Source organism: Dendrobates tinctorius, unplaced genomic scaffold, assembly GCF_039654945.1.
Source record: "Dendrobates tinctorius isolate UK_male_01 unplaced genomic scaffold, ASM3965494v1 ptg000388l, whole genome shotgun sequence".
NCBI classification, from domain to species: domain Eukaryota; kingdom Metazoa; phylum Chordata; class Amphibia; order Anura; family Dendrobatidae; genus Dendrobates; species Dendrobates tinctorius.
Window position 1 is genome coordinate 3918970 of NW_027362054.1, and position 26786 is coordinate 3945755.

Genomic DNA, 26786 nt, shown 5'->3' on the forward strand with positions numbered 1-26786 from the left:
AGAAGGTGGACCCAGGCAACTATAGACCGCTGAGTCTGACTTCTATACCAGGAAAGATCTTTGAACAAATTGTTAAACAACATGTATGTAAGTACCTGGATAAGAATGAAGTGATTAAACAGAGTCAGCATGGGTTTGTAACTAATAAGTCATGTCAGACTAACTTAATTTCCTTCTATGACAGAATCACTGATTGGGTGGATCAGGGAAATGCTGTAGATATAGTATATCTTGAGTTGAAAAAAGCATATACAGAATGGGAGGAATAGGGCTAAGCAACAGCTCATGTGAAAAAGACTTGGGTATACTAATAGATCACAGACTGAATATGAGTCAACAGTGTGATGCAGCAGCAAAAAAGGCAAATGCAATTCTAGGATGTATAAACAGAAGCATACAGTCTACATCACGTGAAGTCATTATTACCCTCTACTCCTCTTTGGTCAGACCTCATCTGGAATACTGTGTCCAATTTTGGGCGCCACATTTTAAAAATGACATCAACAAACTGGAGCAAGTTCAGAAAAGAGGGACCAGAATGGTGACTGGTCTGCAAACCCTGTCTTATGAGGAAAGGTTGCAGGATTTGGGAATGTTTAGCTTGCAAAAGAGAAGACTGAGAGGAGACTTAATAGCTGTCTACAAATATCTCAAGGGCTGTCACATTGTAGAAGGATCATCTTTATTCTCATTTGCACAAGGAAAGACTAGAAGCAATGGGATGAAACTGAATGGGAGGAGACACAGATTAGATATTAGATATTAGATATTAGATATTAGATATTAGATAAAAAACTTTTTGACAGTTAGAGTGATCAATGAGTGGAACAGGCTGCCACAAGAGGTGGTGAGTCCTCCTTCAATAGAAGTCTTCAAACAGAGGCTGGACAGACATCTGTCTAGGATGATTTAGCGAATCTTGCTTTGAGAAGGGGGTTGGACTAGATGGCCTAGGAGGTCTCTTCCAACTCTACGATTCTATGATTCTACCCCTACTGACACTCATCTGTCTGGTAGCTAAAGTAGTTCCTGGATGATGTCATGATCACCAACATCGCCATCCACAATACTCCTTATCATACTCCCACTACTCCTTCTCCATCACACTGCAAGATATCTATACCCTATTGTGTGTCGAGGAAACAGATATACACTTCCAGTCATCCATTTGTGTGCCAACTCAACTTCTATCTGCTCAAGTTCCTTTTGTTGCAATCACTGAAATACCACTTAGTGAAGTACGTTGCCTTTTGAGAAATGATGAGGTGTTGTCAGTCTTACTGAAAGATGCTCACTCGCCATTATTTCATGAAGATTGGCTGCGTTGTGCTTTCACATGCAGGATAATGTGGGCTGTTCACTTTCTTGACTTATCTTTGAGCTGTAAAGTGCACTGCACCAAAGACACGTGGAGCAGCAACTATGGACAGGGTCAATACATGCCTTTCACGATCCACTGGATGAATGTTTTGAGCAGCAAGCCAAGCACCACCACAACCAGGACAGGTGGTAAAACCTCCACTGTTGGATGCTCCATCTATTTCAACCTCCAGGTGGCAATTGTCTATCTCCCTCTACACCTCTTCCTCATTCTCTTTGATAAATATGACCCCAATACAGCCCTCATATTTTTGTTTATGTAAAGGTAAAGAAGCAGGTTCTTATATCAAGCCCAAGCTGACCAAATTGTCTCCAGAAGCGTGGAAAACCTTACATTTGTCAAGATGAATCAAGCATAGGTCACTGCCAGTTTTCTTTTAACTATGGCAGATGATAATAATTAGATCAGCCATAGTATATACCTGCCTGTCCATTTTCTTCTACACAGTTTTGTTGATGTTAGTGTTGATGGTCCCACCCATTCAGAAATCTCCTGCCTGTTCTGATATTTACTGTACTGCTGCTGCCAATGCTGGCCACACACACCAGGACATTTCCTTGCCTTCCTCATCCAATTTTATGTTGTGATGATTCTGAAGCTGCCACTGTAACTATACAGTTATGACAGTGACAGACACATCCTGTCTATTGTGTTTTATAGTTGTATTGTACTGCTACTGCTAGGGCTGCCAGTGCCATCTCCTTGCCTGCCCCATCCTATTTTGTACTGTCCAGATTCTACCACTGTCAGTGTGGTCAGACAGCCACAACAACCCCACATCTCCTGACTGTCCACTGTATTCTGTAACTATAATATTGTACATATGGTGACGGGGCTGCAACATGAACCTGCTACCACAAAGGGGATAATTTTTGCATGTTTTGTTGAGAAGCCATTGTTTTGTCTCTTTCTAAATGGTGAACTCATGCCTGTTCCCAAAACAGAGATAATTTATTCCTAGCTTGTTGAGAAACTATAGCTTCTTTACTTTCAAAACAGCAAACCCGTTCCTGCTCTATAAGTAAAGGAATAATGTTTGCACATCTTGATTTAAAACCCATTGTTTTGTCCATTTTGCTAATCTTAAAATATGAATAATTTTTGCACAGCTTATGAAGAAGCCATTGCTTCTTCTCTTTCCAAAATGCAAGTGAATTGCTGACCCCAAAAAATAATATTTTTGGAAATTCTTGCAAAAAAGTTATAGCTTCTTCATTTAACAAAGAACAAACCTCTTGTTACTACCCAAACAGGGATAATTTTTGGACCAGCAGGTGTCAAAAAGCCATGGCTTTTTCTGTGTATAACTTCTGTGTATAAATAGCAGTGAAGCAGGTATCTTCCCATCAAAATGGATTATTTTTGGAACGGTTTTACGATCAGAAAGTTTTGAAAAGTTTGTTAATGTAGTCGGCTATTAAACATGCTGTTGGTTATCAACAGTTATCATCATTTTATCCATCGCTCAATATGTTAAGATCACTTTGACATTTCTAAGGCTGTGTTTATGTTAAAGAGCTCGAAAGGGGTTTACTGTGGTCCTAGGAGAACTGAGATTTTGATATATGTTTTTCCAGGAAATTAAAGGCCTTGCCTTTCTTTTGATTTGATAAATAGCTAAAAATGTAATTGTTTTGGAAATGTATATGAAACTGGAAAATTTGAATTTCAAAGGATTTGATCATCTCTACTTAGTACCTGTTAGCTGTACTTACATGTAATGGCATTGCATTGTATAACAATATTCTGTCACAAAATCAATGGAAAGTGATGTGCAAAGTTAGCATTCACTTTCAGAATGACAAACTAACCTGTATGCTATCGTATGTATGTTTGGACAGTATGAAGGTTGCAAATTCTGAAGAAATGTTGATCTTCAGATAATCAGTGGGAATAGTGGTGCTGACATAGATGAAATTCATTGCTGCGGGAGGTGAATATCCATTGTTTTAGTTTACATGGTGCCTTGACATGTTTCAGTATAATTTGTCCAGTAGGGTACAAACCCTTTAAATAATAAAACCTATGCTCAATTTTTCTATTCCCTGCTGCTCCATGGCAAATACTCCTGCTGGTCCCCACTGGCCTCTGCTTACTTTCAGAAGTGATATGGCGCCATATATCATGCACATGACGGCTGCAGCCACTCACTGGCCTCATAGATCTTGTGCCATCCATGCCAGTATCACCACTGAAGCCAGTTATAAGTTGCAGTGGTTATGTGAATGATGTATGGCAGGAATTAAGTGACAAAGGGTTTTTTTTGCATTTCTATCTACTGTCCTTCACCTGCTACTATGAATTTTAACAACATTTCTAAGTAAATGACCTGTCATTGTCTTTACTTTTTATGTCTTATTTTCAACAGGTAAGCGCAAAAAGAGAAACTGAGAGGTAATTAGGTGAACACAATTGTGAGAAAGAGGAAGACACAATGTGAAATGTGGGATTGAGAAGACAAGAGAAGAAGTAAGGTGAGAAAATGGTGGTAACATGTGTGAAGAATGATGTGTCTGCACAGAATTACGTAAAATAGTCTCAGTACACTCAGTACACACAATGTAGTATTAATAAGGTTTCATTGATGTATAATAGAGAGATACAACCTCGTCAAGGTAAATCCTCCCATTATCCACTGGACTGGAACAAGTAATAAATACAAGTATACGTCCACCTACTGGTATACGTCCACCTACTGCTACATTTTATTTCTAGGTATCCAGCAGTGTAAATTCTCAAGTGTTTTACTATTATACTTGGAAAGTACTTTTTAAAAAATTTTTTTTACAATAAGAGTCCTTGTTCACCCACATGTTTCTAAAGACCTCAGCTGACCATTTCCTCTAGAAAACACTGTAACAATAATTGCATGTTAACAATAACCTGGAATCATATTCATGCTATCCAAAGCATGGGCAGCACGAATCAGATGATATCTGGGTTATTGCATTCGTGTATGTGTAGGCTATTGGATGAACTCGATGCAGTTAAAGGGAATCTGTCACCCTGTTTCAGAGTTTCATAGCTTTCAAGGCTGAAAGTAGATTTAAAGGGAATCTGTCACCCACCCCCCCGGTACACACATAACATACTAATATGGGCATACAAGTGATAGAAATGTTACACTAGTCCTACCTGTATGCCTCATATTAATGGTCTTGTTGTTGAGAAATGTTATATTCTTTCCTTACGCTTATGATTTCTTCCAGGCTCTGTGGCATACTGTAAGGTGTGTGGAGGAAATCCCTGCCTCCAGTCTTCACTGTAATACTACCCCCCTCCCATGCATGTCAGTTCTGGCGCTGGAATCCCGCGCCTGTGAATTGCACTCCATAAAAAACTCCTTACCTCTTCCTCCCTTCTATGGGCACTGCATACAGGGATGTTCTGCACAAGTGCCGGCGAGTCACTGTGGCCCCCGGCGTGCTCAACTATAAGGTCCTCTCCCCATTTCCTCCCTGCATACACATCTCTAGGAACCATATGTACATAGTGATGACTATGCAGGGAGAAAGCAGGAAGAGCACCTAATCCTCCCGTATGCCAGAAGTTGCCTGTGCAGAAGATCCCTGAATGGAGTGCAGGGCGCGGGATTCCGGGGCCGTAACTGACATGCATGGAAGGGGGGGTAATATAATGAATTCAGGAGGCAGGGATTTCTTCCAGGTACAGCACACCCCGGAGCCTGGAAGAAATCATTAGCAGGAAGAAAGAATATAACATTTCTCAACAACAAGACCACTAATGTGAGGCATACAAATTGGACTAGTTTAACATTTTTTATAACCTGTATGCCCATATTAATAGGTCATGTATATCCTGGGGGTGACAGATTCCCTTTAAGGCTACTTTCAGCCTTGAAAGTTATGAAACTCTAAACAATGCAGTGTTTCAGTGAAATTATACTTTGAAAAGCCGGCCATAGTCTATGTGTCTTGGATGGCTAATCTAAGGCAGATTCTTGTCAACATCTCCTCTCCACCATGCTCCTCCACACTGAAAGGTCTCTCTCTATGTGTTTGTTTAGGGAGAGACCTGTCAGTCAAAGATATGGGGAGCTGGGGGGCGTGGCTGGACAATAGCTGAGTGAAGACATGCTTTTTGCTGCTCCTAATCACCATACACCTAGCAGTCGGTTCCAGTACCTCAGCATTGGCAAATCAGGGGCTACAAAGATAAGGACCCGGTCCTCCACTCGTTCTGCGTCCCTCCCAGGGCAATATTAAGCCTTTCCTCACCAGGGCACAGAGACCAGACCAGGCACCGTTTCCACCATACCCCCTGGAACCCTCTGGAGGGAGTCAGGAGGTCCTCACACGCAGGGTGCAGTTTCTGCATCGGAGCCCAGGGACGAGTCTTCAGATTACCAGGTAACCGGGAGGAGAGGGAGGATCCCCAGCAAGATCCTGTATGTGGCAGGAAAGTCCCAGAGTCCCCGCTGACCAGAGTCTGTTAGCAGCAGCACTGCAGGGTGTCACACACAGTGTGCAGGAGACGCTGGTGAGTCAGAGCTGCTGGCTGCCTGCTGTGCCCCCTCTGACACGCTTAATGAGGGCGCTGGATCACACAATAAGAAAGACATGGAGCAAATTGGGATGCGGGGTGAGCAGAGGATTGACTCCCTTAATTATATAACTCTGGGCCAGCAATATCAGGGGAGCACACAATTGTTGGGGACCCCCACTTCTATGCTGGGTGAAACATTTAGCTGTGCCCAAAACACCCTACACCAGGAGTCTCTTCATGCTCCCATACCCACAGCTTCCCCTTATACAGTGGGGCAAAAAAGTATTTAGTCAGTCAGCAATAGTGCAAGTTCCACCACTTAAAAAGATGAGAGGCGTCTGTAATTTACATCATAGGTAGACCTCAACTATGGGAGACAAACTGAGAAAAAAAAATCCAGAAAATCACATTGTCTGTTTTTTTTTCCTTTTATTTGCATATTATGGTGGAAAATAAGTATTTGGTCAGAAACAAGCAATCAAGATTTCTGGCTCTCACAGACCTGTAACTTCTTCTTTAAGAGTCTCCTCTTTCCTCCACTCATTACCTGTAGTAATGGCACCTGTTTAAACTTGTTATCAGTTTAAAAAGACACCTGTGCACACCCTCAAACAGTCTGACTCCAAACTCCACTATGGTGAAGACCAAAGAGCTGTCAAAGGACACCAGAAACAAAATTGTAGCCCTGCACCAGGCTGGGAAGACTGAATCTGCAATAGCCAACCAGCTTGGAGTGAAGAAATCAACTGTGGGAGTAATAATTAGAAAATGGAAGACATACAAGACCACTGATAATCTCCCTCGATCTTGTGCTCCACGCAAAATCCCACCCCGTGGGGTCAGAATGATCACAAGAACGGTGAGCAAAAATCCCAGAACCACGCGGGGGGACCTAGTGAATGAACTGCAGAGAGCTGGGACCAATGTAACAAGGCCTACCATAAGTAACACACTACGCCACCATGGACTCAGATCCTGCAGTGCCAGACGTGTCCCACTGCTTAAGCCTGTACATGTCCGGGCCCGTCTGAAGTTTGCTAGAGAGCATTTGGATGATCCAGAGGAGTTTTGGGAGAATGTCCTATGGTCTGATGAAACCAAACTGGAACTGTTTGGTAGAAACACAACTTGTCGTGTTTGGAGGAAAAAGAATACTGAGTTGCATCCATCAAACACCATACCTACTGTAAAGCATGGTGGTGGAAACATCATGCTTTGGGGCTGTTTCTCTGCAAAGGGGCCAGGACGACTGATCCGGGTACATGAAAGAATGAATGGGGCCATGTATCGTGAGATTTTGAGTGCAAACCTCCTTCCATCAGCAAGGGCATTGATGATGAAACGTGGCTGGGTCTTTCAACATGACAATGATCCAAAGCACACCGCCAGGGCAACGAAGGAGTGGCTTCGTAAGAAGCATTTCAAGGTCCTGGAGTGGCCTAGCCAGTCTCCAGATCTCAACCCTATAGAAAACCTTTGGAGGGAGTTGAAAGTCCGTGTTGCCAAGCGAAAAGCCAAAAACATCACTGCTCTAGAGGAGATCTGCATGGAGGAATGGGCCAACATACCAACAACAGTGTGTGGCAACCTTGTGAAGACTTACAGAAAACGTTTGACCTCTGTCATTGCCAACAAAGGATATATCACAAAGTACTGAGATGAAATTTTGTTTCTGACCAAATACTTATTTTCCACCATAATATGCAAATAAAAGGAAAAAAAAACAGACAATGTGATTTTCTGGATTTTTTTTTCTCAGTTTGTCTCCCATAGTTGAGGTCTACCTATGATGTAAATTACAGACGCCTCTCATCTTTTTAAGTGGTGGAACTTGCACTATTGCTGACTGACTAAATACTTTTTTGCCCCACTGTATATCCACTGAGGGATCAGGCTTGCTCACCTCAGGAGAAAGGGGAGTGCAGCAGTGGATGCACATCCCAGATGAGACTCGTCCTGCTTCCCTATCAAGACGGTCCACGGGCTCGTCATGGGGGGACACATCACCATGTTCAGCAGTAAGACCTGAGGTGGTCATGAATACTTTAAACAATGTGGACACTATTCCTTTAAATGCTGTGAACATTTTACCAATTCAACAACACTCAGCCATCTTTGACTATGGCTACAGTGGGTGGGACATCAGTCTTCTGCAAGCCTGATCTCTGCAACTCCACAACACAAAATGAATCTCCTACAGAAAGGCCACTACCCCTCAAATACACATATGAAAATGATGACAGACCTGCGTTCTTAGAAGATTTATGGGCTCTTCTCCAAAACAATCCCAACTAAAAGTGACATTGCGGCCCTGACCTTTCAGGTGGTGGTGGAGTGTAAACAGCAGTTTGCACAATTTAGGTCAGATCTCTCATCTCTTAATTCTAGAGTTGAAGTAATAACCCAAGCTCAGGAGAACAATATGTCAGCTATACAGGTCTTACAGGACACTGTGCACAAGTGTGGCGCCCCTGAGGGTTCAGTCGCCACAGAGGTACTGCACCTCACCCATAGGTGTGGTACCCCACTTCCCAGGTAAGGTGGAGGCACCTGACAGTACACCTGCACCCAACACACACCCTATAGCAGCAGCGCATCTGGATGTACCCTACGGGAGGATGATCTTAATTCTGCCTGGGTGATAAAGGGTGTTGGGAGGTGGGTGGAGCTAGTGGGATGAGAGCGGGAGAAGAGAGTTTAGTCAGGAGTCCGCCCTGATGGGAGGAAGTGGAAGGACGTGTGCTGAAGCAGCTCCAGCTGAGGAGCTGCTGGCAAGGGAAAGACAGAAGGAAGCTCCCTGAAGAGGGAAGGGATCCTAGAGGCACAGTGCACCGACCCTAATGCCCGTGGGGCTCGTTCCACGATGGCTAACGTCGGGTCGAGGGATCAGGTTGCAGTATAGGGACTGGCCCTACAACTAGTGGAGTGAACAATGGACTCGGATAAATCAACCAGAGGCTACGAGTATTGCAAGTGCTGCAGTCAAATCCACAATTATTCGCTGAAAAGGCAGACACATAGGATCCAGGGACCTACAGGTTATTCTCGACAAGATCAGAGTCTGCTGGCTTGGGACACTGTTTGTGAAGGTGCTGGACAGGAGGGAGGAAATCAGCACAGGGAGACACTCAGGAAAGGAACACACTGAAGGGAGTTCTGGAAAGGTGTTCTCCATCTGCCTGGGAGTTTGTTGGACCCCTCACCTGGAGGATGCAGCGCCAAGCGGATATTCGTGTACACAAGAACTGTGAGTAAAGCTTTGGAACTGCTGTGGTAGGGGCCGGGCTTGGGGGGTGGACCGCTGCTTACCAGACAAGGCAAAGACGAGTCGGAGACAGATTCCACTTGTAACAGTTCCGGATTTTATTCGCCGTCCTCTTGACGACAAACCACGCACCGCAGCTTCGTTACAGTTCTCTGTCTCCAGACCTGCACCTTGCGGATCTTTCACTGGGGCTGTCCTAGACCAATCTACCGCCAGCGCATCACCTGCCCGAGGTCGTCGTCCAATCGGTACCTGTGGTCCTGTGGTCCGTCGGGTCAGGGCCACCCCCCCGACTGTCTCTTTGCTGTCAGTCCCTTGGTCAAGCTCCTCAGCGGTCTCCGTCTTCTGTCCTGCTTCTTCCTCTGCTGAGCTCCTCCCGGGACTAACCTGTCTGGAACCCCTCTCAGTCCTATTTATCCCCTCTCTCACCGGGAATTCCCCTCCTGGGTTCCTATCTCCCCGCCCCCCATGACTAAGCGTTTCCCGTGCCCTAAGCTGCTGTTGAGTCCTGAACTACTCCCCCCTGCCATCTTGTGGTCATTTCTCGGTACTACACCCTCCTGTCTACCTTTCTCAACTGTCACCCTTCTATCCTGTCAATCTCCATCTCTGGTGTACAAACCGTCCCCTCCTACTTCAAGTCACGTCTGTCCATCAAGTTACCTTCCCCACACTGCACCCAGCTGTGTCCTCTAATTCTTCCTGCATCACCTACCCCACTCTGCTACATCTATCCTGACCAAATACAACATCTCTTCCATCACAACTGCCATGGGACAAAAGCTATGCCTGTGGAGAGCTATTCCAACTCTGCTGCATCACACCATTAGTCCCTGAGGATCTGCACTGCAGCGCTGGTCACCTCTGATCAGAAACCACAGGTGGCGTCACAAACTTATCTACACATAGACTTTATTCCTCATCAATCCGTTTTTTCATGGACACTCAGGGCCACGGCCTGGGTCACTGTTGTCGTGACACATTCCTTTAAGACACCGGCCCAGTACCAAGTAACCCACGGCCCGGAGGGGGCGCTCCACAAGCATTCCCTACAATTATACTCACTTCAGCAAAACCTTGATTTAGATAACAAACAGGAGAAATAATCTCCGCATCAGAGGATTTCCAGAGTCAATCAGTACTGAAGATATCCTATTTGTACTTTTATCTAATTTCAACAACCTGCTCAGACGTCCCCCAGGGACCCCAACAGAAATTGGTATAGCGCACAGAGCCCTTCGTCCCCCAAACCTGGATGAATCTCGTGCCGAGGATATAATTTGTTGTGTTCATTTCTATGCCATTAAAGAATCCAGCCTTCAAGCTGCAAGGAGGAAGGCCAATCTTACATACCAAAACAAATCTATCAGAATTATGCCTGATCTCTCATGCCATACCCTGGCACAACGCTCAGTGCTGAAACCCTTGCTGGATGTCCTGCCGAAAAAGGAAATTCCCTTTCGTTGGGAGTTCCCCCTCTCTGTCTGTCCAAAAAGGATCAAAGTCATTATTTTTGCGTTCACCTGAAGATCTACCAATATTTCTATCCAGCTTGGATTTGACTAAGGTTGTTATACCCCACTGGCCTACTTTAGGATTTAACTCATCTGGCCCTGGAGGCCAAGGAAGGAACACCTAGTCGTCTTTCCACACATTCATCCAATTCTTCATTTCGTCCAGGCCCATCTCCTGGAATGTAGCCGTGCTCCTTCCGGGTATCAGGATTCAAGAAACGTTACTTGGGTTTGAATCGTCCACGGTAAATTTTGCGTTTTCGTGTGGTCGACGCACACATCAAATCGCCGCATGTGGACACATCTGCATACAACGCATGTCCCTGCATACCCAATGTTAAAGATAGGTATGCAGGGAAATGCAGGACGCATACAGAAGTAGGCAGAGCTTCAGGTAGGAAGAAAGAAAGAAGTAGGCAGCCATCCGCAGCCCTCCTGAACGCAAGTGTGAACCTAGCCTTAGCCTTCTACCACTCCCCCTCAGCCCAGCTAAAAACTAATGGCTCTCTTCCGGCCCCCTTTACTATAAAGAATGGTACTCACCAAGGTTGCCCCCTCTCCCTAATGTTGCATATCTTGATAATGGAGCATCTTATGAAGGCCATATGTGCTAATCCAGAAATACAGGGAATCAAAATAGCAGATTCTGAGTATAAATGTTCGGCATTTGCTGATGACCTACTAATTTATTTAACTGATCCACATATCTCGCTTCCTTTCCTGATGTCTGACCTGACACGTTTTAGTAGTTGGTTCAATTTTAAGGTCAATCTCGAAAAATCTGAAGCCATGAATATTTCCTTACCCTTGCAAATGGTGAATTTTCTGAAATCTAATTTTCCATTTAAATGGCCCTCAAATAATCATATTAACTACTTGGGTACCATTATTTCGACAGATTTGTCAGAATTGAACGTTGGTCGATTTTTGTCCAGATCGGAAGGGGATCTTAATTCCTGGCACCATGGAGAGTTCTCCTGTTTTGGCCGAGTTAACATCCTCAAAATGACTGTATTGCCAAGACTTTTGTATTTACTTCAAACTATCCCGATATATATCGCATCTTCCTTCTGGATGAGGGTCCAACGTAAATTCAGTCAATTTGTTTGGTCAGTGGGACGCCCAAGAATTCGTAGTACTGTTTTGGTGCTTCTAAAGGATTTGAGGGGTATAGGATTGCCCGAATGCCGAAAATACTATATGCCCATGCAAGAATCTTAAATATTCTGTACTGCAGAGAATCTAAACTGTGGGTATGCATGGATTATGAGTCTTGTCATACATTAGTTTCCATGGATGTGGCCTATTTTGGCCCAAAATGACATCACTATTTAATTTAGTCTTAGGCAAACACTCAAAACTTTCCACATTCTCAGTAAAAAGGGAATTCTAATTGTTCTGCCCTCTTAATAGGGCAAAGAATGTTTTATTATTGCTGGGTTAATTATAGCACCATCTAGTGGTGGCTGAATTTATAGCAGTGTCTTCAATAGCATTATAAAGCCTGTGACTTTAACAGAAGCAATGCATTATGGGATTAAAGCAGTGCTTTGTGGGAAGGAAGCAATGTATTCTGGGATGAAGAAGGGCCATTTTGCTTCTGTGGATCTCATAGGATGCACATGTTATTTTGTCCTCCTGTGTAACCTTTGTTTTTCCTGCAACTTCTCTACTTGAGTCACTACCCGGCTAAAGCATATCTGTTTTACCGCGCATGTTTTATACTCTTCAGAAATAAACAAGTTAGACTACAGAGAACAGTCTGCTTATTTTGGAAGACAGAGCTGTGGTTTATACTGTATGCTGGATTGCACATCGTGTCAGCGTGCCTGAAGGCAGAAGAGTAAAACAGGTCGCCATACGTTTGCGACAGTGAATTCAAGCTGTAAGGGACCGCTATCACCCAGACTGCTCCGCATACGGGTACTACAGCAGCAACCATACAGCCACAGGAGACAAGCCCAGGGCTCAGTAAAGGACCGCCGGTCGCACGTGGTGATTGCATAGACTGTACAGGACCGCTATCACCCACTGCTCTGCATACGGGCATCACAGCAGCCGCCATACAGCTGCAGAATGCCACTGCAGCCCGCCAAGTGCTACATCTTTCCCACCACGCGGAAGCCCGCCATACATAGACTGTTTCCCTCTAATATACTAAGCAGTAGTCAGCTAAACGCACTATGTCTCAGAAAAGTACATCCTCACTCAAAACAAGGTCACGGGCAAGCTCCAGCAGGTCGTCCTTAGCAGAGCTAGCTGCTGTCGCTCACGCCGAGGCCGAAGCAGCCAAAGCAAGATCCTCCTTCGCCGAAAGAGAGATGCATCTAAAGCTGAGACAAGCAGATCAAGATACAGAAACCGCACGCCTGCAAGCCGAAACTGCACGTCTGCAGGCAGAGAGAGAGGCAGAAGCTGCACGCCAGCAAGCTGAAACCGTACGTTTGCAGGTGGAGAGAGAAGCGGAAACTGCACGTTTGCAAGCAGAGCTAGAAAGACTTGCGGCAGACAAAGAGACAGCAGCTGCAATAGCTAAAGCAGAGTGCTTGGAAGCTATGAAGAATCCTGATTCTGAGAGACACAGCAGCATTCTCAGACCAGATCTAGAGCAGCAAGATCCAGCGCAACGCGTCGCAGAGTACGTCCGTCAACATTCCAGCGTAGATGACAGCCCTGGTGCATCATATCGATCAGCCCATGCCGATTACCAGCGATCCAAACCTGAGCTTCACTAACATAGGCGAGGAGACGTCCAGCACAGAGAGGTCGACTACAGCTACCTTTCCACTGAAAATAAGGTACAGCTCCCATCCTGCCTTAAAGAGACACCTTCTTCACCAACAAGGTACCGCACAGGCAATCCGGAGTCACAAGCGTCTTAGGCCTCTTTCACACATCAGGTTTTCGCCGTCAGGCGCGATCCGGTGCTTTTGACAGAAACCGGATCCGGCGAAATGCAATGCCGGATCCGGTTTCCCCCCCATTGACTTGCATTTGCGCCGGATCGCGCCGGATGGCCATGCGTTTCATCCGGTTTGCGCCGGATCCGGCAATGTGTCGCGATCCGGCGTCTGGAAAAAACGGTGACTGTAACGTTTTTTGTCTCCGGCGAAAAAGCCGGACACGCCGGATCCGGCGCGTCCGGCTTTTTCACACAATGAAAGCCTATGAGCGCCGCAATGCGCCGTATCCGGCGAAAGCCGGATCCGGCGGCCAGATCCGGTTTTTTGGTCTGAGCATGCTCAGTAGCTCTGCCCACAAGACATATATAAAAGCAAGACAGTGGGACCCACAGCCACACCCAACATGCCACCCAAGACAGCAACCAGGCGCAGGAGAAGGCAGGAGACCACTGCAGCACCATCGGCACCACCACCACCCCAAATGGAGCAGCAAATAGAACATGCTGAGGAGGGGAGGCCAGCAGCAGATGAGAGACGGTAATTATCAAATAACCCATTCCTCCAAACTAGGCTATTGAATATCAAGATATTCATTGGCCCTTTGTTTCTCTTTATTCAACAGCCGCCCAATAGATGCAGCAGCAGCAGCAGCAATGGCAGCAGCTGGAACACCACCCACAGGCATGGAGTGTGGCCACCAGGAAGACAGCACATCATCTTCTGGGAGCCCTCCCTCGCATCGTCAGCGTTTGACGGTAAGTTTTTATTTCCAAAATCCATCTTCTCTGTAATATATGTCTATTCATTGCCTTTTATTTCAAAACAGGAATCACAAGATGAAGAGGAGCTCCCAGAAGAAGAAGGAAGGGGTGGACAGACACCTGGAGTGGGCTCACAATTGGTAAGTTTTTTGCATCAAAAGCAGAAACACAACATCACACTACACACAACACATAGAAAACAATGTTCTGCAGACCACACACAGCAAACAAATGCCTACATCCAAAGACATAACATTTTTTGTTTTCTTCTCTAGTCTTCCCAATCTGGTGCTTGGCCAAGAGGTCCTCGCAGTGCCTCCCAGGGTCGTCGGCGACAGCAACGCGGCGGTCACCAGCGTGTAAGTATAAATATTTTTGCTTTGTTTTTTTGCACTTTTTATTTCATTTCTTTTGTGGAGGCTAATTATGTTATTTTTGTCTTTTTCTTTAACAGCCTTCACAGCGTGCTCCCGACTCTGACGGTGAGGATGGAGGGATTGATGTGGACCGCCTCATCGATCTCGTCAGAGAAAGGGAGCCGCTCTGGAATATGGCTGACCGCCGCCACGCTGACCTGATCGTTACCCGACGACTCTGGGAGGAAATCTGTTCGCTCCTTGTGGGCCGCTGGGAGGACCTCGAAGCTCGGGCCCAGATTAAAGAGCGTAAGTATATACAGTACCGGTTGCTTGATGTAAACCAGTGTTTCCCGAACTCCAGTCCTCGTGGTCCCCACGGATCATGTGTTCAGGATTTCTATTTACTATGGAAATCCTGAAAACATGACCCCTGGGGACCATGAGGACTGGAGTTTGGAAAACACTGATGTTGTATACTAACCACTCCTTTCTCGTTTCAGGGAACAGAATTGTGAATCGGTGGCGGTCTGTGAGAGATCGTTTCAAGAAGGAGTTCAATAAAGAGATGCGGGCCCCGAGTGGATCTGGAGGACGCAGGAGCAAGTACAAGTACGCAGAAGCCCTGTCGTTCCTCCGGGAAACAATGGTCACCAGAAGGTAAATATTACACACCACATGTGAAAAAAAATGTTAGATGTAAATTTTTTTTTCAGCCAGGGCCATACCATGTCAGTATTTTAATTGTTTTTTTTTCTCTTTATTCCACAGCACGGTGAGCAGCACTCGGGAGCCGGCACGATTGGACCCTTCTGAGGCGATCCCTGAGGAGACCGGCACCGAGGGACACTTCGACCGCCCCGGTACATCTGCACCTTCCCAGCCTTCCCACACATTCGACTCATCTGTCCCATCCACCAGCACAGGAGCATCGTGGCCGCCTACATTACATGAAGCTGCTGGTGAGGAGATCGCTTTCCCTTTACCCCACCCTTCTGCCCCTGACACCTCTAGTACACCTGCGGGTACTGGGCGGCAGCGGCAGAGGGGTCAGGAAAAGACTTATGCGCCAGAGTTCTTGCATCTGAATGCATCTTTCCAGAACTGTCTAAAAGTCTTGTCAGAGCAAATCTCCGCAGGCTATCAGCAGATCAACTCCAGCATTCTGGAGGTGAAGACACTTCTGCAAACCATGCATTCAGAAGCAAGATCTTCGCCAAACCACACCTTTTTCAGGTCTGTTGTGGAGCGCATGGAAACGCTCTCTCCTGCCCAGCAGATGCATGTAATGCATTCATGCCACGCTGCTCTCCAGCAAGTTACCTCCCAACCTCCTCCTCCTCCCACCACAGTAGTTCCTCCACCTGCACCCCCTCCAGCCACTTTCCATCCTCCCCCTCCTATTACATCTACACCCCCTCCAGCCACTTTCCATCCTCCCCCTCCTATTACATCTACACCCCCTCCAGCCACTTTCCATCCTCCCCCTCCTATTACATACCATCCACCTCCAGCCACTTTCCATCCTCCCCCTCCTATTACATACCATCCACCTCCCCAGCAACATCCACCTCCCCAGCACCATCCACCTCCCCAGCACCATCCACTTCCCCAGCACCATCCACCTCCCCAGCACCATCCACCTCCCCAGCACCATCCACCTCCCCAGCACCAGCAACCTCCCCAGCACCAGCAACCTCACCAGTACCAGCAACCTCCACAGTACCTGCAAACTCCCCAATACCAGCAACCTCCCCAGTACCAGACATCTCCTCACTTCCAGCAACCTGCCCCGTACCAGACATCTCCCCACTTCCAGCAACCTGCCCCGTACCAGACATCTCCCCACTTCCAGCAACCTGCCCCGTACCAGACATCTCCCCACTTCCAGCAACCTGCCCCGTACCAAACTCCTTCCCCATACAACTTGCCATCAACATCATCTGCTCCTACAGTCCCTGCCCAACCCTCCACTCCACCACCCACCACCTCTTCTGCTTCCCACATGTCCACCCATTCTGTAGTTTTTTCCACACCTTCACCTCTAACTGTTCCTTCCCCACCACGATCCCAGTCCTCTCTCCACACTCCCAGTGTCGAAGTGTCCCGCAGCCCCTACAGCAGTATTTCCACCACACACTACACAGAATTATAATGTGTGTATTTAAATAAAAATGACCAGTTTTATGGTTTCAGTTTTATAGTTTCAAAGTTTTATTAAACAAGTTTATTAAAATTTTTAAAAAGTTTACTAAAAAAAACATTTTTCAATAAAAGTTAAATTATTTTACACTGGTTGTCTGTCATTTCTTTCTGCGGCGAAAAAGGTTAAATACAGGGTATTTAAAAGGTAAAATGGTATTCAAAACTAGGTATATAACTGTGGGTAAATTTTAGCTTTTTGCCACAGTTGTGTTCCTGGTTGTGTTTGAAGCAAAGTATTTCACCTAAAAAGTTGTGTTTATTGTTGGTGATTTCCTAACAATGTACACAACTTTTGTTAAAAGGTGAAATACTTTGCATAAAACACAACCAGGTACACACCTGTGGCCTAAAGCTAAAAATAGATACCATGACAAGATAGCCAACTTTGGTTGGCAAAGGTATATACTGTTGGTACAGAAGGTACACAAGTTTGGTTAGGGCACAAATCTTTCACACTCTGCCATCCTGCCAGTGTACTCTGCCTTGAGGTGACATAAAGTATAGTGCAAAATTGTCCCTCATTACTGAAACCGTCACAGAACTTCTAGTGGTAATGTCATGGTAATCTTGCAAGGTGGTTTCTTCAGAGGTGTCCTCAATGGAAATGGGTTCCTTGCAGATAACAAAATTGTGGAGTACCACGCACGCTTTGATCACCTCGTCCACAGTTTCTGTCTTGAGGTTGATCGCAGTCAATAGGACCCGCCATTTGGCTGTCAGAATACCAAAGGTACATTCAACCATTCTTCTTGCTCTTGTGAGGCGGTAATTAAAAATGCGTTTTGGTCTTGTCAATCCTCTGCTAGAGTACAGTTTCAAAAGGTGTTCTGACAGCTGGAAGGCTTCATCCCCTACACAGACAAATGGCATAGGTGGACCAGATGTTTGCGGCAGCGGTCTAGGTGGTGGGAACTGGAAGGTGTTTCCATACAGTTTACGCCCCATGGCAGACAGTTTGAAAACTTGAGAGTCATTGGAGCGGCCATAGGCCCCAATATCAACCGCAATAAATTTGTATTCCGCGTCAGCGATGGCCATGAGGACAATTGAAAAATATTTCTTGTAATTGAAATATTCCGATCCCGATCCAGCTGGCTTTACAATGCGGATATGTTTCCCGTCCACAGCGCCCAAGCAGTTTGGAAACTGACATATCTGTTGAAACTTGTCAGCAATTTCAATCCACCTCTCTGTTGTGGGCTCTGGTAAAAACTCTTCAGCTAAGGAGTCCCACAGTGCACGGCATGTGTACTTCACAATTCCAGATATGGTGGAAATCCCGAGTCTGTACTGGAAATGCAGTGACGAAAGGGATTCTCCAGTTGCAAGAAATCTGTGGGGAATTAAAAAACAATAAATTAGTTTTAAATCACAGCATTACATACCAAAACTGACCTATAACACTTGGAGATACAAATTACCACCAACAAGATTGCAGTGAAAGTGTGCTCTGATGCGATCATATCCAATAAATGTGGCTTACCTTAAAGTCACCATCAGACGCTCTGCGGGTGAAACAGAAAAGCGGCAATAGGTGTCCGCTTTTCTTATGAGGTGTGCAATGCGCTCCACCAAGTAATCAAAATTCTCCATTTTCATCCTAACATATCCAATAAATGTATCCGGGTTTCGTCGAAGGTCCATGCATAGTGTAGAATAGACCCCACGCGTCATTCTCTTGGCTGTGATGGGGTGGATCCACAAACGTCGTCTACGATGCCTGATGCGCTGCTGTCTCGCTCTCTCCTTCTCCAGAACAATCACCCTCAAACGATTTGCCTCCGCTGTAAAATCCGCCAAATTCTTCAAAATATTTTCAATGACGACATCCATCTTCGCCAGTAACTTGCTCTTCTCTCCAACCTGCACTTTCTCCTCTACAACCTGTCAAAGAAGGGCTGTAGGAACATGCTATATATAGTTTTCCAGTAGCCAATCCCGTTCGGAAGGCCACAAGGGTCAATTTTAAAAACCGGATCCGGCGTAATCCGTCGAAAAACAGATAGAAAAACGGATGAACCGGATGAGACGGATCCGGTTTTGTCTGTCCAGAAAAAGACGGATCCGCCAGAAAACCGGATCCGTCACATCCGGTTTTACGAAACATTTGCCGGATCCGGCGTTCCGGCACGACGCCGGATCGCGCCTGACGCCGAAAACCTGATGTGTGAAAGTAGCCTTACAGGTATGGTGATGCACCACACACTAGACATGATTATTACACACCGGCTCGTGCCAGCACTGACGGAGCCATCAAAGACCTTGCAAAGTTCCTTGCCCGCCAAGAACTGGTTACAAAGGGACTTGCAAAGTTCACTGAGAAACCCGAGAACTATCAGTCATGGTGAGCCTCATTCCGGAACGCCATTCATGGTCTGGACCTTTCTTGTGGTGAGGAGTTAGCTCTCCTGGTAAAGTGGCTCGGAAATGAGTCAGTCGAGCATGCCAAAAGACTGAGAGACATTAATGTAAAACATCCTCGCACAGCCCTACATAAAGTGAAAGTGTGGGAAAGACTTGATGAATGCTATGGGTCAGTAGAAGTCATAGAGAATGCTTTATATAAAAGAATTGAGGATTTTCCTAAGATAGGACCTAAAGGTTATCTAAAGCTTAGAGAACTGAGAGATTTATTGAATGAGTTGCAGGTTGCTCAGCAGGAAGGAGACTTGCCCGGATTGGCATTCTTAGATATCGCTAAGGGTGTCAATCTGATAGTACAGAAACTTCCTTACAACCTACAAGAAAAGTGGATTACATGTGGTTCAGAGTATAAACACAATCATAATGTATCATTTCCTCCTTTCACTGTATTTGTTGATTTTGTCACCAAACAATCTAGGATTAGAAATGACTCTAGTTTTGATTTTACTCTGTCGTGTTCCACTGCCACTGGCGTCAAATCTGGTAAGACACCTGTGGCAGTCCACAAAACTAACATTGATTCCACTGGCCCTCCTCACAAGGTGAATAAACCCCCTCCAGATGAGAACAAACCTCAGGATGTCAGTAAATATTGTCCTCTACACAAGAAACCACATCCTCTACTAAAATGCAGAGCCTTCAGGGAGAAGTCTTTAGAGGATCGCAAAGGTTTCCTCAAGGAGAACAACATCTGCTTCAAATGTTGTGCCGCAACCTCTCACTTCACCAGGAACTGTGAAGCTAGCGTGAAATGTGCAGAATGCAGCAGCACGGATTGCAATATAGCCTTGCACCCTGGATCACCTCCGCGAGTGTTGTCACAAGCAGAGGAGCACGATGGGAAGCAGAAGGACACTGACGAAGACACCCCTGAGGTCAGCTCTAAATGTACTGAGATCTGTAGAGGACTCACAGGAGGATGGTCCTGTTCAAAAATCTGCCTTGTCCGAGTCTATCCTGCAGGCCGCAAGGACAAAGCCTTCAAGATTTATGCAATCCTGGATGACCAAAGTAACAGGTCTCTAGCCAGATCCATCTTCTTTGACAACTTCAGCATTGTAGGTTCTGGTTCTCCCTACACCCTGAGAACATGTTCAGGTACTGTTGAGACGGCGGAGAGAAAAGCAACCGGATACAAAGTGGAGTCCACAGATGGCCAGACCTGCCTATCACTACGGGCCATCCTGGAGTGCAACCAGATTCCTGACAACAGGTCAGAAATACCTTCACGGGAGGTGGCGACATATCACCCCCATCTAAAGCGTATAGCCCACCTGATACCTGAACTAGATCCAGGAACTCCAATAACTCTACTTCTGGGAAGAGATATACTACAAGTCCACAAGGCGAGAGAATTTATAAACGGTCATCATAGGGGACGTCTGCCTAGGAGGAGCACATAAGCCAGCCTCAGTCGACAGCATGCTTACCAATACTCTTGAAAATGGACGTCCGTCTCTCTTGCAGCCATGTAAAAGTAGCTTCCTGGTAAAAGAGTTGCCACACAATGCTCCTCTACCTTGTCCATTAGCTGATCCTTCCTGTGAAGACCACTCATGTGACGGCGACCAAGATCACATAGGGTGCACAGTTTTCCACAGAACAAGAGAGGACAACAAGGTAGCAATGTCCATAGAAGACAGATTGTTTTTGGACATCATGGATCGAGAGATGGTAAGAGATAAGTCAAAGAGTTGGATGGCCGCTCTACCATTTAAACCCCAGAGGCAACGCTTACCCACCAGTCAGAAGTCTTGTAAAGGTTGGCACCTTTGCAAACACGCATTTACCGCTCCGAACCTGGAAAATGCCAAAAACACGATAATTCGTACTATACAACATGAGTGTTACGCCAAAGAAATAGACAACCTCAACAAAGGTCAACCCATTTCTAGAGACAGCGTCTTGAAAAAGCTTGATCCAATAATTGACCAAAACGAGCTGATACGAATTGGAGGTTGTCTTCAGGAAGCCAAGGTGGAATTCGTGGAAAAACACCCTGTAATAATTCCTGGCCATCATCATGTGACTACTCTGCTCGTACAGCACCATCATGTTTTGGTGAAACATCAGGGCCGATTGTTTACCGAAGGGAAACTACGAACTGCTGGACTATGGATAGTCGGAGCAAAGAGATGTGTGAGTAAACTCATCTTCAACTGTGTGACTTGTCGCAAACTCCGCGGCGCGACTCAAAGCCCAAAGATGGCCAATCTCCCATCAGACAGACTTAGTATGGATCCTCCCTTTACCAACGTTGGACTGGATGTATTCGGGCCATGGTCTGTGGTTGCACGGCATACTAGAAGAGTCCAAGCCAACGCAAAATGCTGGGCAGTTGTGTTTACCTGCATGTCCATCAGAGCGGTCCACATCGAAGTGATTGAATCCATGGACACATCAAGCTTCATAAATGCACTCCGACGCTTCATTGCCATCAGAGGCACCGTGAAACACATTCACTCTGACAGAGGCACAAATTTCGTAGGAGCAGTGAAAAAATTCCAAATTCCTTCCAACCTACATATTACCAGTGTGGAAAGATACCTGAGTGAACAGGGATGTACCTGGACCTTCAATTTACCACACTCTTCTCACATGGGAGGTGCTTGGGAGAGGATGATAGGAATAGCTCGCAGAATCTTAGACTATATCTTCTTGCAAGAAGGTAGCACAAGACTCACACATGAAGGTTTGACTACATTCTTGGCAGAAGTTTCGGCCATCATAAATGCCAGACCATTGACTGCACTCTCCAGTGATGCTGAAGATCCAACCATTCTCACTCCCGCCATGTTACTCACTCAGAAAACCGACACTCCTAGCGCTCCACTGGGAGAATTCAGCAACAAGTACCTCTACAGACATCAATGGAGACAAGTTCAAAGTCTCTCCAATACTTTCTGGGACAGATGGAGAAAGCAATACCTCTCCACCTTACAGCCTAGGAAGAAGTGGCAGATCGACAAGTCGAACATCAAACCCGGTGATATTGTGCTCATGAAGGACAGTCAGTCACATCGAAATGAGTGGCCTCTGGGCCTCATCACCAAGGTGTTCCCAAGCAAAGATGAGAAGGTGCGCAAGGTCGAGGTCAAAGTGTTGAAGGCTGGGGAGAGTAAACTATTCCTCAGACCAGTTGCAGAGCTAATTATACTGCTTTCACCTAAAGAGCCTGTAAGTGGCATTAGTTAATGCCAAGCGGGGAGTGTTCTGCCCTCTTAATAGGGCAAATAATGTTTTATTATTGCTGGGTTAATTATAGCACCATCTAGTGGTGGCTGATTTTATAGCAGTGTCTTCAATAGCATTATAAAGCCTGTGATTTTAACAGAAGCAATGCACATGGGATTAAAGCAGTGCTTTGTGGGAAGGAAGCAATGTATTCTTGGATGAAGAAGGGCCATTTTGCTTCTGTGGATCTCATAGGAAGCACATGTTATTTTGTCCTCCTGTGTAACCTTTGTTTTTCCTGCATCTTCTCTACTTGAGTCACTACCCGGCTAAAGCATATCTGTTTTACCGCGCATGTTCTATACTCTTCACAAATAAACAAGTTAGACTACAGAGAACAGTCTGCTTATTTTGGAAGACAGAGTCGTGGTTTATACTGTATGCTGGATTGCGCACCGTGTCAGCGTGCCTGAAGGCAGAATACTAATTGACCCATTAAGACCGTTATCCCCAATAACAGATAACCGTGTCTCCTCAAGCCTTTTTCAGGGTAGCTCCAAGAAAAACCCCTTGCGTCTTTATCATGTGGCCCCTGAGGGTGTAGTGCTTACCCTCTCAGCTGTTTTAGGTGATCATCCACAGAAAGTGAGATATTCTTTTGAATATATTCAACTAGGGCATTTTTTCACTACACTTGCCAATCATTTCGAATGGGTGTGCCCGCTTTCTTCATTTGAATCCCTATATACAGCTCCCACTAATCCTGCACATGCAATCCCCGATATCTATAAGATTCTATTAGATAGTGATCTGGATATGCTTCCCCCTTTTTGTAAGGCGTGGGAAAGGGCACTCCATCAAACCTTTACAAGAGTATAATGGTTTAAATGTTTCCACCTCTCTCATTAATCTAATATAGCCACTAAAGCTCCGGAAACTATTTATAAAATAATATCTAGATGGTATTGTGTTCCTTCGGTCTTACATAAATAGTTCCTGGGAGTATCCAACTTGTGCTGGCAATGTGGAGCCCATGTGGGTTCGATGTCGCATATATGTTGGGCATGCCCGGACATGGCAGCCTTCTGGGAAGGTGTTCTTAAAGCAATTAAAGAAATGACAGGGTGTCAATCCCTAAAAGCCCGGAAGCAATTCTGCTATTTATGTTTCCCATACCTAAGAATGCTTTTAAGAAATCGTTATTGAGGCCCCTTCTTCAGGCTCGTAAGGTGGTAATTCCACGACACTGGAACTCCTTAGACCTGCCTTCGCTACAGGAATGGTTTGGGAAGGTGGCTAGAGGTTACCGGATGGAATCCCTGATAGCCCATACACAAGAGGCAGCTAACAAAGTGGCTGCAAAATGGTTTCATTGGGAATCCTTCTTATCTTCATCGATGCACCAAAATATGTTAAGATAATTGCTACCTTATTTTTTTACGATATTTGATATGCCGGTATCATAGTTCATACTCCGTCTGCCTTTGTGATTTATTCTTGTGGTCTCTATAAACATTTCTTCTCTTTTCTCTTCTCCCTCTTGTTATTTAGTTTAACAGGTTGTCGATTGTCTTTTGCAAGCTACTGTTGATACTGTATAGAGTTGTTTGTTTTCATGTAACTAAACAATTCTCTATTTGAGAAGTTACTATGCCATATGGTGTGTTTGTTTGAACCTTGTTGATATGTTTGTTTTTGTTGTGTATTATAAAACAATAAAATTTTGAATAAGAAAAGATATGAGGAGAAGCCAGGACACATAGTCCTCACCGTATTTTCAAAATATTTTTTCTTGAATGTTGCACATTCCAAAGTAAAATATACATGGCTACAATAACACAGCTAGCATCTGATTCATACAGCCCGTGGTTTAGGCAGCATAAATCAGATTCCTTTAAAGATCAACCCACCAAACTGCACATATGGGTTTGCGGGTCTTTGAAAGATTTGTTACAGCATTCCCAATAAATCATTATTTTAATCCACATGCAAATGAGGCATTAAGTTCCCTGGGGGTGTGACAGAGCACTTCCCAAGCCCCTGCCTCCTGGAGTTGATTCCCAGTCTAGCACAAGCTTCTTTAACTTGAATGATAGTTCACTGTCTGATTTCCTTGGCTGGTGCTTGACATGCAGTGATGCAGTGAGCTATCAGTCAAACTATAGAGGCTTTGACTATGCAGATGCCTGGAAAGTGGTTTGTCCAGAGCACTAAACACTTCATTTTTAATTGGATTAAAATTTCTATTTCTTGGGAATGCAGCAACAGGTAGAAGATAAAAAGGTGTTGTTTGACTAAGTTTTCAAAAAACTGCTTGCTCATATGTGCAGTTTGGCTGGGGGGTTGATCTTATTGACATACCGTATTTTGCGGTTTATAAGAGGCACCGGATTATACGACGCACCACAAATTTTGTGGAAAAAATAGGTAAAAAATCTTTTTTTTAATAAAATGGTGGCGCTTTTTACAATCCATGTGTCTTATTGCTTAACGGGGGAGGTGGCTGCAGCAAAACGGGGTCCCAGGGTCGCTGCTGGCTGAGGCAGGAGTGGGGTGATGCTGCGGACTCCAGACTGGGAGAAAGGGGTGTTCGAATGTGCGATGCTGCGGGTGTTCGGTGGTGTGGGGGCTCCACCGACATTTTGTGAAAGCCGGGAACCCCTGCACTTCCATGGTTTACGTTGCAGTGGACTCCAGAAAAATGGCTGTCAGGGGCAGCGCATGCGCAGATGAAGATCTTGGCGCTGAGATCTCATCTCCCGAAATCTTGGTGTCGAGATCTCCATTTGTGCATGCACTGCCCCCGGCAGTCACATTTTCCTGGAGTCCACCATAATATAAACCATGGAAGTGCGGGGGTCCCGGGCTTTCACAAAATGTCGGCGGAGCCCCCGCACCACTGAACACCCGCAGTGTTGCACTTCCAAACACCCTCTCATCCCAGCCTGTGACCTGCAGCAACGCGTCACTCTTGCCTCCTCCAACAGCGATCCTGGGACCCTGCTCCACCGCGGCCAATAAGGTATATTCGAATTATAAGACGCACACCCATTTTCCCCCAAAATTTGGAGGAAAAAATGCATTTTATAATCTGAAAAATACGGTACTTCATTTAAGTGATAACACTGATAAAATCTGAAATTCCAGTTTCACTGCAGTAAACACCAATTTCCTGGTCTCTCAAGTTGTTGTCCTAAAAAGCTAAAAAAAAATGATCTTATATCTAACAGTGTTCTGACATTAGTGACTTGTTTTAACTGTCTGTTTGCTTAAGGGGTATCTGTCAGCATTTTTACCCCCCTCCCCCTTGTCTATTTGCATGTTTATATAGCCCTTTCAAAAACAAGTCCAACAATACCTTTACATGGCCAGTTTGTTCCTTTATTATTAAGAAATCGGCATTTGAATGATATGCAAATGAGGCTGTAGATCTGAACTCTGTCACTCCAGCTCTGTTCTCCTCCCATTGCCACATCTTCCTGCTTGACTCACAGCCTCTAATCTGTGTGACTTTAGGTAATGGAGTCATCAGTCAAGCAGAAGGAGGCAGCATACAGAGCAGGAGTGACAGACTTCAGATCTACAATGTTTTTCAGCCTCATTTGCATATCAATTCAAACTCTAATATCTCAGTAATAGAGGAACAGACCAGCCATGTAATGGTATTGCTAGAATGGTCTTTGAAAGAGCTACGTGCACATGTACAGTTGTGCTCAAAAGTTTACATACCCCAGCGGAATTTTTGCTTTCTTGGCTTTTTTCAGAAAATATGAATGATAACATCAAAACTTTCCTCCACTCATGGTTAGTGGTTGGGCGAAACGTCAGTGGCTGGATGAAAGATGCAAGAGTCTGTCTGGATTGCATAAACTCACTCAGCTTTTATGAACACACACTGATTACAAGCAAACAGGTCACAGGTGAGGATGTTACCTTTAGTAGCCATTCAAACCCATTTGCTTCAACTCCTGTGCATGTTATCAGGCCTAAATCACCAGGGTATGTGAACGTTTGGTCAGAGTCATTTGGATATTTTGGGTTGTCATGATTTAAAAAGAGAAAACAGTTTGACAATAAATGGTTTCACCCAACCACATACCATGAGAGAAAAAGTTTTATCATTCATTTTCTCTGTAAAAAAGGCCAAGAAAGCAAAAATTCTGCTGCGGTATGTACATGTTTGAGCACAACTACAAATAGTATAGTCTGGGGTGTGAAATTCTGCTGATAGGTTCCCTGCCATGGATTTACAAAACTTTGAATACATTCTTTTTAGTCTCTGACCCTGCATAGCTTT

At 45.2% G+C, this 26786-nt stretch overlaps 1 protein-coding gene across 1 annotated transcript in view; it reads right to left on the bottom strand.

The window, feature by feature from the left end:
* The window catches only part of DHH (desert hedgehog signaling molecule), a 107941-nt gene that overhangs the window by 10226 nt on the left and 70929 nt on the right, over nucleotides 1-26786 (bottom strand). The gene's annotated exons all lie outside the window — the stretch shown is intronic.